General features: G+C 45.9%; 1 pseudogene; it reads right to left on the bottom strand.

The window, feature by feature from the left end:
• Positions 1 to 7,024: 7,024 nt before the first annotated feature.
• Positions 7,025 to 8,075, bottom strand: LOC141100624 (14-3-3 protein epsilon pseudogene; annotated as a pseudogene).
• Positions 8,076 to 10,667: the final 2,592 nt, after the last annotated feature.

The raw sequence follows: 10,667 nt of genomic DNA, 5'->3' as shown, positions 1-10,667 counted from the left end.
GACGTTGCGCCTTAGACAAAACTCTATCATATTGCATAGGTTCAGACGTCTGTCCAACCGGTGGCAACACCTCTCGTGTAATCCTGCGTTCACGTAAACGCCGATCAACCTGAATGGCTAAAGACATAGAATCGTCCAGACCAGAGGGAACAGGAAATCCCACCATAGTATCTTTTACGGCTTCTGACAAACCCTTCCGAAAGAGAGCGGCCAAGGAACTATCATTCCAGGTAGTAAGGACCGCCCACTTTCGGAACTTTTGACAGTACAACTCTGCAGATTCTCGACCCTGGTTCAATGCTAACAGGGTCTTTTCAGCCTGATCAATAGCATTAGGTTCGTCGTACAGCAACCCCAAGGCTTGATAAAATGCATTCACATTAGTCAGAATAGGGTCATCTGGTTTCAAAGAAAACGCCCAATCCTGGGGATCGCCGCGCAGCAAAGAGATGACAATTTTAACCTGCTGCGCGGGGCTCCCTGACGAGTTAGGCTTCAAAGCAAAAAATAATTTACAATTATTTTTGAAACTCAAAAATTTAGATCGATCCCCAAAAAATACATCAGGTGTGGGGATCTTTGGTTCAGCAGCATGTGAACGAGCAAGATAGGCAGAAATTCCTCGCACTTCAGCAGCGAGCTGCTCCACACGATCAGACACTTGCTTTATCTCCATTCAGAGAAAAAAAAATTCCCCCTACGGCCTCAGAGATATAGAGGAAAGAATATACACTTTTTTTTTTAAACACAATTCTTTCCTGCTATTGAGTACCCCAGGATCTGCGGTTGGGCGGGTGATTCTGTTATGATTGAGTCACCGTAGGAGGCAAAAACAGAAATGCAAGCTAAGTCCTGAAAACCAGAGAAATTGGCAACTATCAGATTGCAGACCCCTGAACCTATCAACACAACTAGCAGTAGCCGTGGGGGGTTCCTACGATGACCTAGACCCCTCGATCACAGCCGGAGAGATACATAGGCCTAAAGAAGGAAAGGGGAAATCTAACTGCCCCAGAGCAGACCCCAAAGCAATAGGCAGCCCCCCACATATAATGACGGTGAAGCAAGATGAAAACACTTACATAGACAGAAAGACAGGCTGAGCAAAGACGGGGCCCAAAAACTACCTAGATAGGAACGGATAGGAAGGCTGCTGTCTGCAATCTGCCAAAACCCTATCAGAGACAAAAGCCAACAAGCTGATATAAAAATGGCCCTGAAGCAACTAAGCTTCAAAAACTAAATCAGCACTCAGGTACCTTCAGAAGACAGAGCTCACGGAACACTGCACACTCCAGCAGGGAGTGGCAGAATCCAAAAAGCAAGAAAAACAAAAACAAATCTTAGATGCAAAAAGGCAAAACAGGAAACTTAGCTTTAGGAGAGCAGGAATCAGACTGGTGTCCAAGAGTCCACAGAGAAATCACCCACAGGGCAGAAAGGGCGTAGGCTGCCTTAAATCCAGTCAGTGACTCCACTCAGCCAATCGTCTTCATTAGTCCCAGGTGTCTGATAATCAGGCTCACTACCTTCCTTCACTAGAATAGGGAGTTCACCAGGCCTCTGTGACGGAGGGGAAAATGAACTCACAACAGGGTACATTTTGCATTATAGTCTATGGGGAAGGCTGTGGTATATAATATGGGGGGCTACATTATATTCTATGGGGAGGTGGGCTTTGTTATATTCTATTTGGGGCTACATTATATTCTATGGGGGGTGATTGCATCATACTTTATGAGGGGGCTACATTATACTATATGAGGAGGCTACATTGTATTCTATGGGGGTCTGCATTATATTCTATAAGGGGATAGATTATATTGTATGGGGGCTTCATTAAACTATGAGGGAGCTACATTATATTCTATGGGGGCTGCATTATACTATATGACGAGGGCTACATTGTATTCTATGGAGGGGCTACATTATACTATATAAGGGGCTGCATTATATCCTATGAGGGGGTTGCCATATATTCTATGGAGGGGCTACATTATACTATATGGGGGGACTGCATTATATTCTATGGGGGGTTACATTATATTCTGTGGAGTGGCTGCATTATATTCTATGGGGGGTTACATTACATTGTATGGCGGGGCTGCATTATACTCTGTGGGGTGGCTGCATTATACTATATGTGGGCTGCATTATACTGTATCGAGGACTATGGGGAAAACATTTTATGAAGAACTATGGGGTACATTATACTATGGGAAGTGAATTGAACTACATGGAAGATATGGCTGTGCATTATACTATATGGAGAACTATGAGGAGTGTATTATACTATATGGAGGACTGAGGAGTGTATTATACTATATGGGGACTATGGGGAGTGTATTATACTATATGGAGGACTGAGGAGTGTATTATACTATATGGAGGACTATGAGGAGTGTATTATACTATATGGAGGACTATGGGGGACATTATATTATATGGAGTACTATGGGGTGTAAACTGTAGATGTGCTGCTGATAACATGATACTGTATGGTGATCTGTTCGTGATCCATTAGTGATCGTTCTGTCCCCATCATTCTTTCTCAGACGGTGGAAAGAGGCCAGGAACAAGTGTTGAACGACTTCAATATTGTTGATCACACTCATTTAGGGGCCTGAACTCAGCGCATGTAAATACAACCAAAATGCTTCTGTGTGATGTGAAATATGTCAGCATTTGGGGCGAAAAGGATTACTATACTAGATACTGTGTCACCGAAAGGCCTTAATGAAGCACTTAGCTTTGTCCCGTTTCTCTAATAGTTTTTTATTTACTTTTGTTGGATCTTAGTTGTTGTTTTTAAATATTTATTGTTTTTAACTCAATTTTAATCAACTTCCTTTTTTCTTTTTATAAATCTTTCGCCATTTAACATATTGTTCTTCTGGATTATTTATGTCTTTTTTTTTTTTCGCTTTATACGGATGCCTTTATTTTAATGAAGCCAATTACACTTGGGCAACATTTTCTCTTGCAAAGCAAAAAAAGACAAAACAAAAAAACACACCATTGAGACTAAAAGCTAAACCATTATTATACTGACCAATAGTACCCCAATGCGACAAACTCAAAACTTCAATAAAATTACAGGTTTTGGCAAATCCTCATGAAACTTTAAATACTCATATAGCAAGCAGGGTATGTACCTCCAGTTTATGTCTAGCTAATGACACAGTCACACACAAGACGAGTCTTCTGAAGAGTAATGTGGACATAGACCCAACTCCTGCAACGGTGGAGGATGGACCATTATAACACTGCAATCTTGTGCAAAAGTGTTAGAGGCATCAATGCACCACGCCAGCCTCACGGATGTCACCGTATCATTGGGAGCAACGGCTTCAGACAAAATTGCTGCCTCCATTTATTCAGGTGACCGGGCCAATTTAATGGCAATTTTTGGATCCTATTTATGGAGAGAAAGCTGGTCCTTAAAGCCTACTTGGACTACCAATAGAATATCCTTACACAGACAAGAAGAGGTCAAGTGAGTAATATTTGGCATTTTTTTAATTTAAGTTTTGCTTATTTAAGTTTAATGTTAATTCCATGCTGTGTTTCTGTTAGGCGTCAGGTTTCTGCATCTGCTCTGCAGGAATCCAGAGCCTCACATTCTGCGGTCTCCCTTCCCTCTGATATTACGTATGTGGGTAGGGAATTAGTTCAGCAGTCAGCGCCAGTCAGTGGCAAGCCTTAGGCCACTGTACACACCGCACCTCACCGCTAGCGTCCGACATTGCGCTTGCTTTCTAGCTTTGTCGTCGAGCGGCAGTGTCCTACGCCGCGCTGCAGTTGCAGCCCTTCTTGGCAGTAGCGACGCTAGGTCTAGAGGGACATAGCTCCTCTGCTTTGGTTCTGCTCCTGTGACCCGATACCATCTGTGTCACTAACAGGCTCATCATTTTTGTATGCTTATGTTGCGGCGCCTCTGTGTGTGAACAGGGCCCGCTCTGCGCACTTCGGGTGAAGTTGAACCCGTGCGCATTATAACGTCATATTGCTCCTCTGTCATTGCCTAGCAGCGGTGTAACACCTACTGCAAGGTGGACCCCGAGCGGCAAAGGCACCTTATTATTCATTTTTATTTAGTGCGTTCCGCCTTTCCTAACATTATACCAGCACCAGGGTCTGGCTAGTGATGGCAGAACAGCAGCAACTCTTACAGTATATTCGGCAGCTGGAGGGCCGGTTGGCTACTCTTGAGAGTGCTATCTCAGCTGCGAAAACCACTGAAGCTGCTGTACAGGCAATCACAGACGCGGTTTCACATATGTCCACGTCCTCCCACGCGCCGACAGTTACCCGCCTCCCATTGCCCGATAAATTTTCTGGCGATGGCGCCTCCTGTTGAGGTTTCATCAGCCAGTGCTCTATCCAGCTGGAGTTACTGGCTGCGTGATTCCCTATGGAACGTGCCAAGGTGGGGTTTATTGTTTCCCTTCTGTCGGGCAAGGCGTTGGAGTGGGCTACGCCACTATGGGAGCGTGGTGACCCAGAGGTTCGGACCGCTGCTCCGTTTTTAACAGCTATTAAGCAGGTCTTCCTGGGACCACGGGTCATGCACGACACCTCTCTTCAGCTACTTGCTTTGACTCAGGGATCCCTCTCGGTTAGTCAGTATGCCGTTCGTTTTCGGACACTGGCTTCTGAGCTGGAGTGGTCTGACAAAGCCCTCATCCCTGTGTTTTGGAGAGGTTTAGCTGAGCATGTTAAGGATGCTCTTTCTACCAGAAAGGATCCTGCAAGTCTGTAGGAGCTGATTGCCATTGCCACCCGTATTGATCTCCGTTTCTCAGAGCACGGCCTGGAGCGTGCTCAATCCAGACGGAAGGTTACTCCGGCTCCCAACCTCTTTGAACCACTGGAATCACCCGAGCCAGAGTGTTCACTCCCAGAGCCCATGGAGGTGTCTCGCGCCAGCCTCGAGGCACTTAGCTCCACTTGCGGCTGCTACTGTCAGCACTCTGTTCCCCAGGATAACGGGGATCCGCAATGGACAAACTCTGTGCCGCCGGGCAAGACCTTTGTCCCCCCTCGCCTTCGGCCGAAGGTTCTCGCGTGGGCACACGCGTCCAGGGCAGGTGGTCACTGTGGCTACATGCAGACCACAAAACTCCTGGCAGGGTCGTATTGGTGACCGCACAGGGCTCGGGACATTAAAAAATATATTCAGGCATGCGCCTCTTGTGCTCGGGTAAGCCTTCTTAAACAGAGAGTGGAGACGTCCGCCGACACACCGCGGTGTCCCACTTCAACTTATGCTCCGGGCGGTTTTTGCCGCGGTTTTGCCACTCCCGTTGTCTCCCGCATGTCCCTTCTTAAACTTGGCGATCTTGCCGCCTCTGATACCTTCCACGTGTCCCGGTTTTCCGTGTCACCTGCCGGGACATCAGACTTGCCTTCGGACGAGTCCGAGGCCTATGCCTCTGATGGGCACAGGGTGGTGGATTGGAAGGCTCAGAGAGGAGGGGGCCCTAGGAGGGGGGGTAATGCTAGGTGTCATGTTTCTGCGTCTGCTCTGCAGGAATCCAGAGCCTCACATTCTGCGGTCTCCTGCTGTCTTTCTACTGCAGAGGAGATTACTTTGCAGCAGACCGCTCCAGAGACTAAGTCCCTCTGTGCTCCTACTGGGCATGCTCACGAGTCGATCTCCCATTGGAGATCGGGAGTCATGTGCCCAGGTCCTGTTCCAGATCTCATTGGTCCATCTTGGAGATCTGGAAGGTCCCGCACGGCTATAAAAAGCGCGCATGGCCGTTCCGCCATGCGCTAGTATAGACTATACTTGCTATGTGTGAATGGTGATGGACGTATGGTTCTGGTGACTGACTCATTATAAAACCCCTTCCCTCTGATATTACGTATGTGGATAGGGAATTAGATCAGCAGTCAGCGCCAGTCAGTGGCAAGCCTTAGGCCACTGTGCACACCACACCGCTACGCTTGCGTCCTATATTGCGCTTGCTTTCTAGCTTTGTCGTCGAGTGGCAGTGTCCTACGCCGCTCCGCAGTTGCAGCCCTTCTTGGCGCTCGCAGTAACGACGCCGCACACACGGTAGGTCTAGAGGGACGCAGCTCCTCTGTCTTAGGTTCTGCTCCTGTGACCAGATACCGTGTCTGCATTTACCTGAGGCCTGTGTCACTAACAGGCTCATCGTTTTTGTATGTTTATGTTGCGGCACCTCTGTGTGTGAACAGGGCCCGCTCTGCTCACTTCGGGTAAAGTTGAACCCGTGCGCATTATACCATCATATTGCTCCTCTGTCATTACCTAGCAGCGGTGTAACACCTACTGCACAGTGGACCCCGAGCGGCGAACGCACTTTATTATTCATTTTTATTTAGTGCGTTCCGCCATTCCTAACAGTTTCAGTAAGAACAATGACAGATTCTGTATCTGTGACTCCAGTCAGATATCCAGTAGTACAAATTAGCTTCAAGTTACACATACTGAACGAAAGATAGGTTGAGCAAGAGAAAAAATGGGCGGAGGAGGGAAAGAGCGGGTGGGGTGGAAGAGAGAAAAATGAAAAATATTTTATTTTTTTAAACACACACGCAGGCTATTCCAACACTGGCTCCAATGCTAACCTGCTCCGAAGGGGGTAAAAAGGAGGCAAGAATGAATAAACACGGATTGTGACGCGATACCAGCACCAGAATTTTCAGCAAAATTTTTTGCAGTTTGAAAACACTTTTACAGCAAAACCACTACAAGGACATTCTGAAGCGATCTGTGACGTCAAGCTCTAACCACAGTTAAACAATTGAATTAAATTCAATTTCAAAACATTTAAAAATTAAAAACAAAAATGAAAAAAAAAAAGGGGAGGGAGAGATTAAAAAAAAAAAAAAAAAAAGAAAAGCCACCACACAAATTCGACGGTGCAATTGACTCTGGTCTGCCCTAAAGAGTAATGTCTTCATTCTACGGGTTTCTAAGAGGTTATAGTGCTGGATGGCACGGAGACAATCTAATGCTGAAAAAAGCCTCTATGCAGTCCTGTAGTTAAAGAACCTAGGATGGCTGGCAGCAGCAAAATCCACAGTCATTCACTCCTGCCTTTAAGAAATCTTAAACTGTGTAAAAATGATACACCCAATTGGGCAGGAACCTAAATCCTGAGAACCAGTGTAAAAGTTAAATTTTGATGGTCCTCAGAGTGAGACAGGATATTTGGAGGGAAGGGGCAGTTGGTTAGAGAGGGTCTCTTCTTGGCTTTTAAGGTCTCACTGATTTTCATCTTCCATGTCCTGCAGTGCTTCTTTATTCTGTTCATCACCATCACCTTGCATATCTGAAGTCCATAGTGTCAGATTATCACGTAACAATTACATGATAAGAGTGGAGTCCTTGTAACTTTCTTCGCTCAGTGTATCCAGTTCTGAAATAGCATCATCGAATGCTGCTTTTGCCAACCTGCATGCACGATCAGGGGAATTAAGAATTTCATAATAGAACACAGAGAAATTGAGAGACCTAAAGGAATAGGATGTGTTGGAGGAAGTTCTGTCATTGCGATATTACTTGCAGCTTTATAGGCTACCAAGCTGTTCTCTGTAGCCTCCTTTCGGTCATTGCCTACGGCAAACTCTGCCAGATATCGGTGGCAGTCTCCTTTCATTTTATAATAAAAAACCTTAGACTCTCCACTGCTTGCAGCTGGAATGAGGTGCTTGTCCAGTACATCCAGAATGTCATTACAGATAGATTTCAGTTCAGTCTCAACCGTTGTCCGATAATCCTTGATCATTTTAAGTTTATCTTCGCCGCCTTTGTTCTCTTCCTTCTGTTCAATGCAGCTGATTTGCCTCCAAGACGCTCTTCTAGCTCCAATCACATTCTTATATACAACAGACAACAAGTTCCTTTCTTCTACCGTCAATTCCACGTCCATCCCGGCCACTTTCTTCATTGACTCAACCATTACGTCATATCGCTCAGCTTGCTCAGCCAGCTTAGCCTGGTACACTAGATCCTCTTGCTCTTCCATGGCTGTAGCTAGCGGGGATTATAGATGATCTACTGGTCAGATGGAAGCCGATTGTGTCTCTCTCCGTCTCCCAGCGCTTCTGTGTCTCTCTCCTGGATTATTTATGTCTTTAACCCCTTTCTGCCATATGATGTACTATCCCGTCCATGTGCCCTGGGACTTAAATCCCATGGACGGGATAGTACGTCATATGCGTGAGCACCGCTGATCGCTTCAGGGTGTCAGCTGATTATCACAGCTGTCACCCGACAATATGTTCCAGGGGTGACCAGATCGCTACGCCACGTACCAGAAATGATTTTTGTTGGTATTGCAATGTGGTGTAATGCGCCATTGAAACTGTAAATGTAGGTCCATTGTTTTACAATTAATTTTCTCCTTTTTTCCCCTTCACAGTGAAGAGAATAATGGTCCATTGGCGCTCGATGAAGGATCACTACAACAAGGACATGAGACAGGAGAACCAGCTTAAAAGTGGTGCTGCTCAAAGGGTAATTAGAAAATACAAATACCATTGTAACCTGGGAAAGGTCAGAGAGGTCCGGCGCCTGCGCACTGCAGTACTCTGCTCTGCCTTCAACAGAGCAGATAAAGCATGCCTGTGCAGGAGCTGAGGGAGAAGCAAGGAGGAGGACATCATCGTATGAAGATGGGAGGCGCCGGACCGGATGGCGACACCCATTGGACCGGACCGAACGCCGGGGTGAGTATAATCTAACTCTTTTTTCTTATCTTTCAGGTTTCATCAGAGGCTTATCTACAGCATTACAGAATGCTGTAGATAAGCCCCTGATGGCGGTGGCCGCAGCTGATAGGGCTAAAATGGGGTGACAGATCCCCTTTAAGGTGCTTGGTGACAGACAAAAGAGTGGGTTCAACCATGTGAACACACTTATACAGGATGTCAACAAATGCTTTGACTGCCTGGATGCCGACCTTGAGAGACCAGCGCAACATTTTTTTTCAGCAATATAGCGGAAGTGTCAGAAAACCTTACGCCTCAGTTCCAGCTCAACGTCATGCAGGACTGCCAGGCTGCTTATAGCGATGCATTGCAGCAGCAGCAGTCCCAAAGCTACAATGCACAGGCCGGAGGATATTATCAGCAGCCGAACATATACTTTACAACTCCCATTGCACCAAACTATCCTCCGCCACCACCGCCTCCAGTTCAGAGATCCACCACGCTCCCAAGTTCATCATCCCTGCCGCAAGCAGCATCCACCATGCTCCCAAGTTCATCATCCCTGCAGACAGCAGCATCCACCACGCTCCCATGTTCAGCAGCCCTGGAGCCAGCAACATCCACCACGCTGCCCAGTCCAGCAGCACGCCAGAAGAATGCTACAGAGGCCACCACTCCCACTCAGCCAAGAAAACAAAGGACAAAAAACAGATTACCACCAGTACGAAAACCCGGAGGCAAAAAAACTCTGCCAAAATTAGACCCACCACCTCCACCCTCACCTAGCAATGTGTCTCTGCTGTCAAATGTGTCACTACCTTCCCTTATATCTGTACCTTCCAGTTGGTCTAGCCATTCCCATGATTCCATCCATGATCCAATCCTTCAATTTGTTGCCCCTTCCCCTGTAACCCCTTCCTCATCAACTACCACCCAATCCTCACAGCTCCACACTCCCAAGGTCCACCCCATGTCATCCTCAGATAGACCCCGATCCTAAACCCAATAATTTTTTTTAAATAAAATTTTTATTTTCTTTGCAATATCTGTGTTTTCTTTGTCTCTTTAAGCGCCGCCGCCGCAAGCACACACGTGTGTATTGTATTGTTGAGGGAACATATAGCGGGTGTTTTACTACAGGTATTTTATTATTTAATTCTGGAAACATTACAGGTACATATTAATATTAAAGGTACATATTAACATTACAGGTACATTTTAATATTACAGGTACATTTTACTTAGTGGCTTAAACCATTCCGTCTTGCCGTGCCACACGTCCATTATCAGAAACAAAGTATGCAGCAAACTTATCCCTCATCTGGGCAACTTCCACTGTAGTTCTCAGAGGGTGATCTTGGTAATCATGCAATGTAACAGGTTCCTTAGGTTCTAAGTTGGATCGCTCTTTTGCAAGGATGCAATTGTGCATAACACATGCTTTCACAACCTCATCAATTGTCTCAATTTTTAGATTTATGGCTGTTCCCAAAATGCGCCATTTAGATACCAGCAAGCCAAAGGCACACTCCAGAGTTCTTCGTGCCCTTGTCAGTTGGTAGTTGAAAATTTGTTTGGTGTGATTTAATCCCTACTTGAGTAAAGTTTTAGGAGGTTGGCACACATTTGAAAGGCCTCATCCCCAACCACAACAAACGGCATTGGCGGTCCTTCAGTGTTGGGAAGAGGTTGTGGCTGTGGAAAATTGAAATTATTATGATATAAACATTGGCCCATGTCAGAGTTTTTGAAAGTCTTAGAGTCATTTCCTCGTCCAAATGAGCAAACGTCTACGGCGACAATTCGACATTCAGCATCTGCAATTGCCATGAGAACAGTCGAAAAGTATTTTTTGTAATTAAAAGACTTTGTTCCACTTCCAGCAGGTTTCATAATCTGAATGTGTTTGCCGTGCACAGCCCCCACAGTTAGGAAAATCACAAAGTCCTTGAATTTCTCAGCATTTTCCAGCCAGAGTT

The sequence above is a fragment of the Dendrobates tinctorius genome, unplaced genomic scaffold (genome assembly GCF_039654945.1).
Source record: "Dendrobates tinctorius isolate UK_male_01 unplaced genomic scaffold, ASM3965494v1 ptg000107l, whole genome shotgun sequence".
In the NCBI taxonomy this organism is placed as follows: domain Eukaryota; kingdom Metazoa; phylum Chordata; class Amphibia; order Anura; family Dendrobatidae; genus Dendrobates; species Dendrobates tinctorius.
The sequence above is the reverse complement of the archived record's forward strand: the minus strand, read 5'-3'. Positions and strand labels throughout refer to the sequence as shown.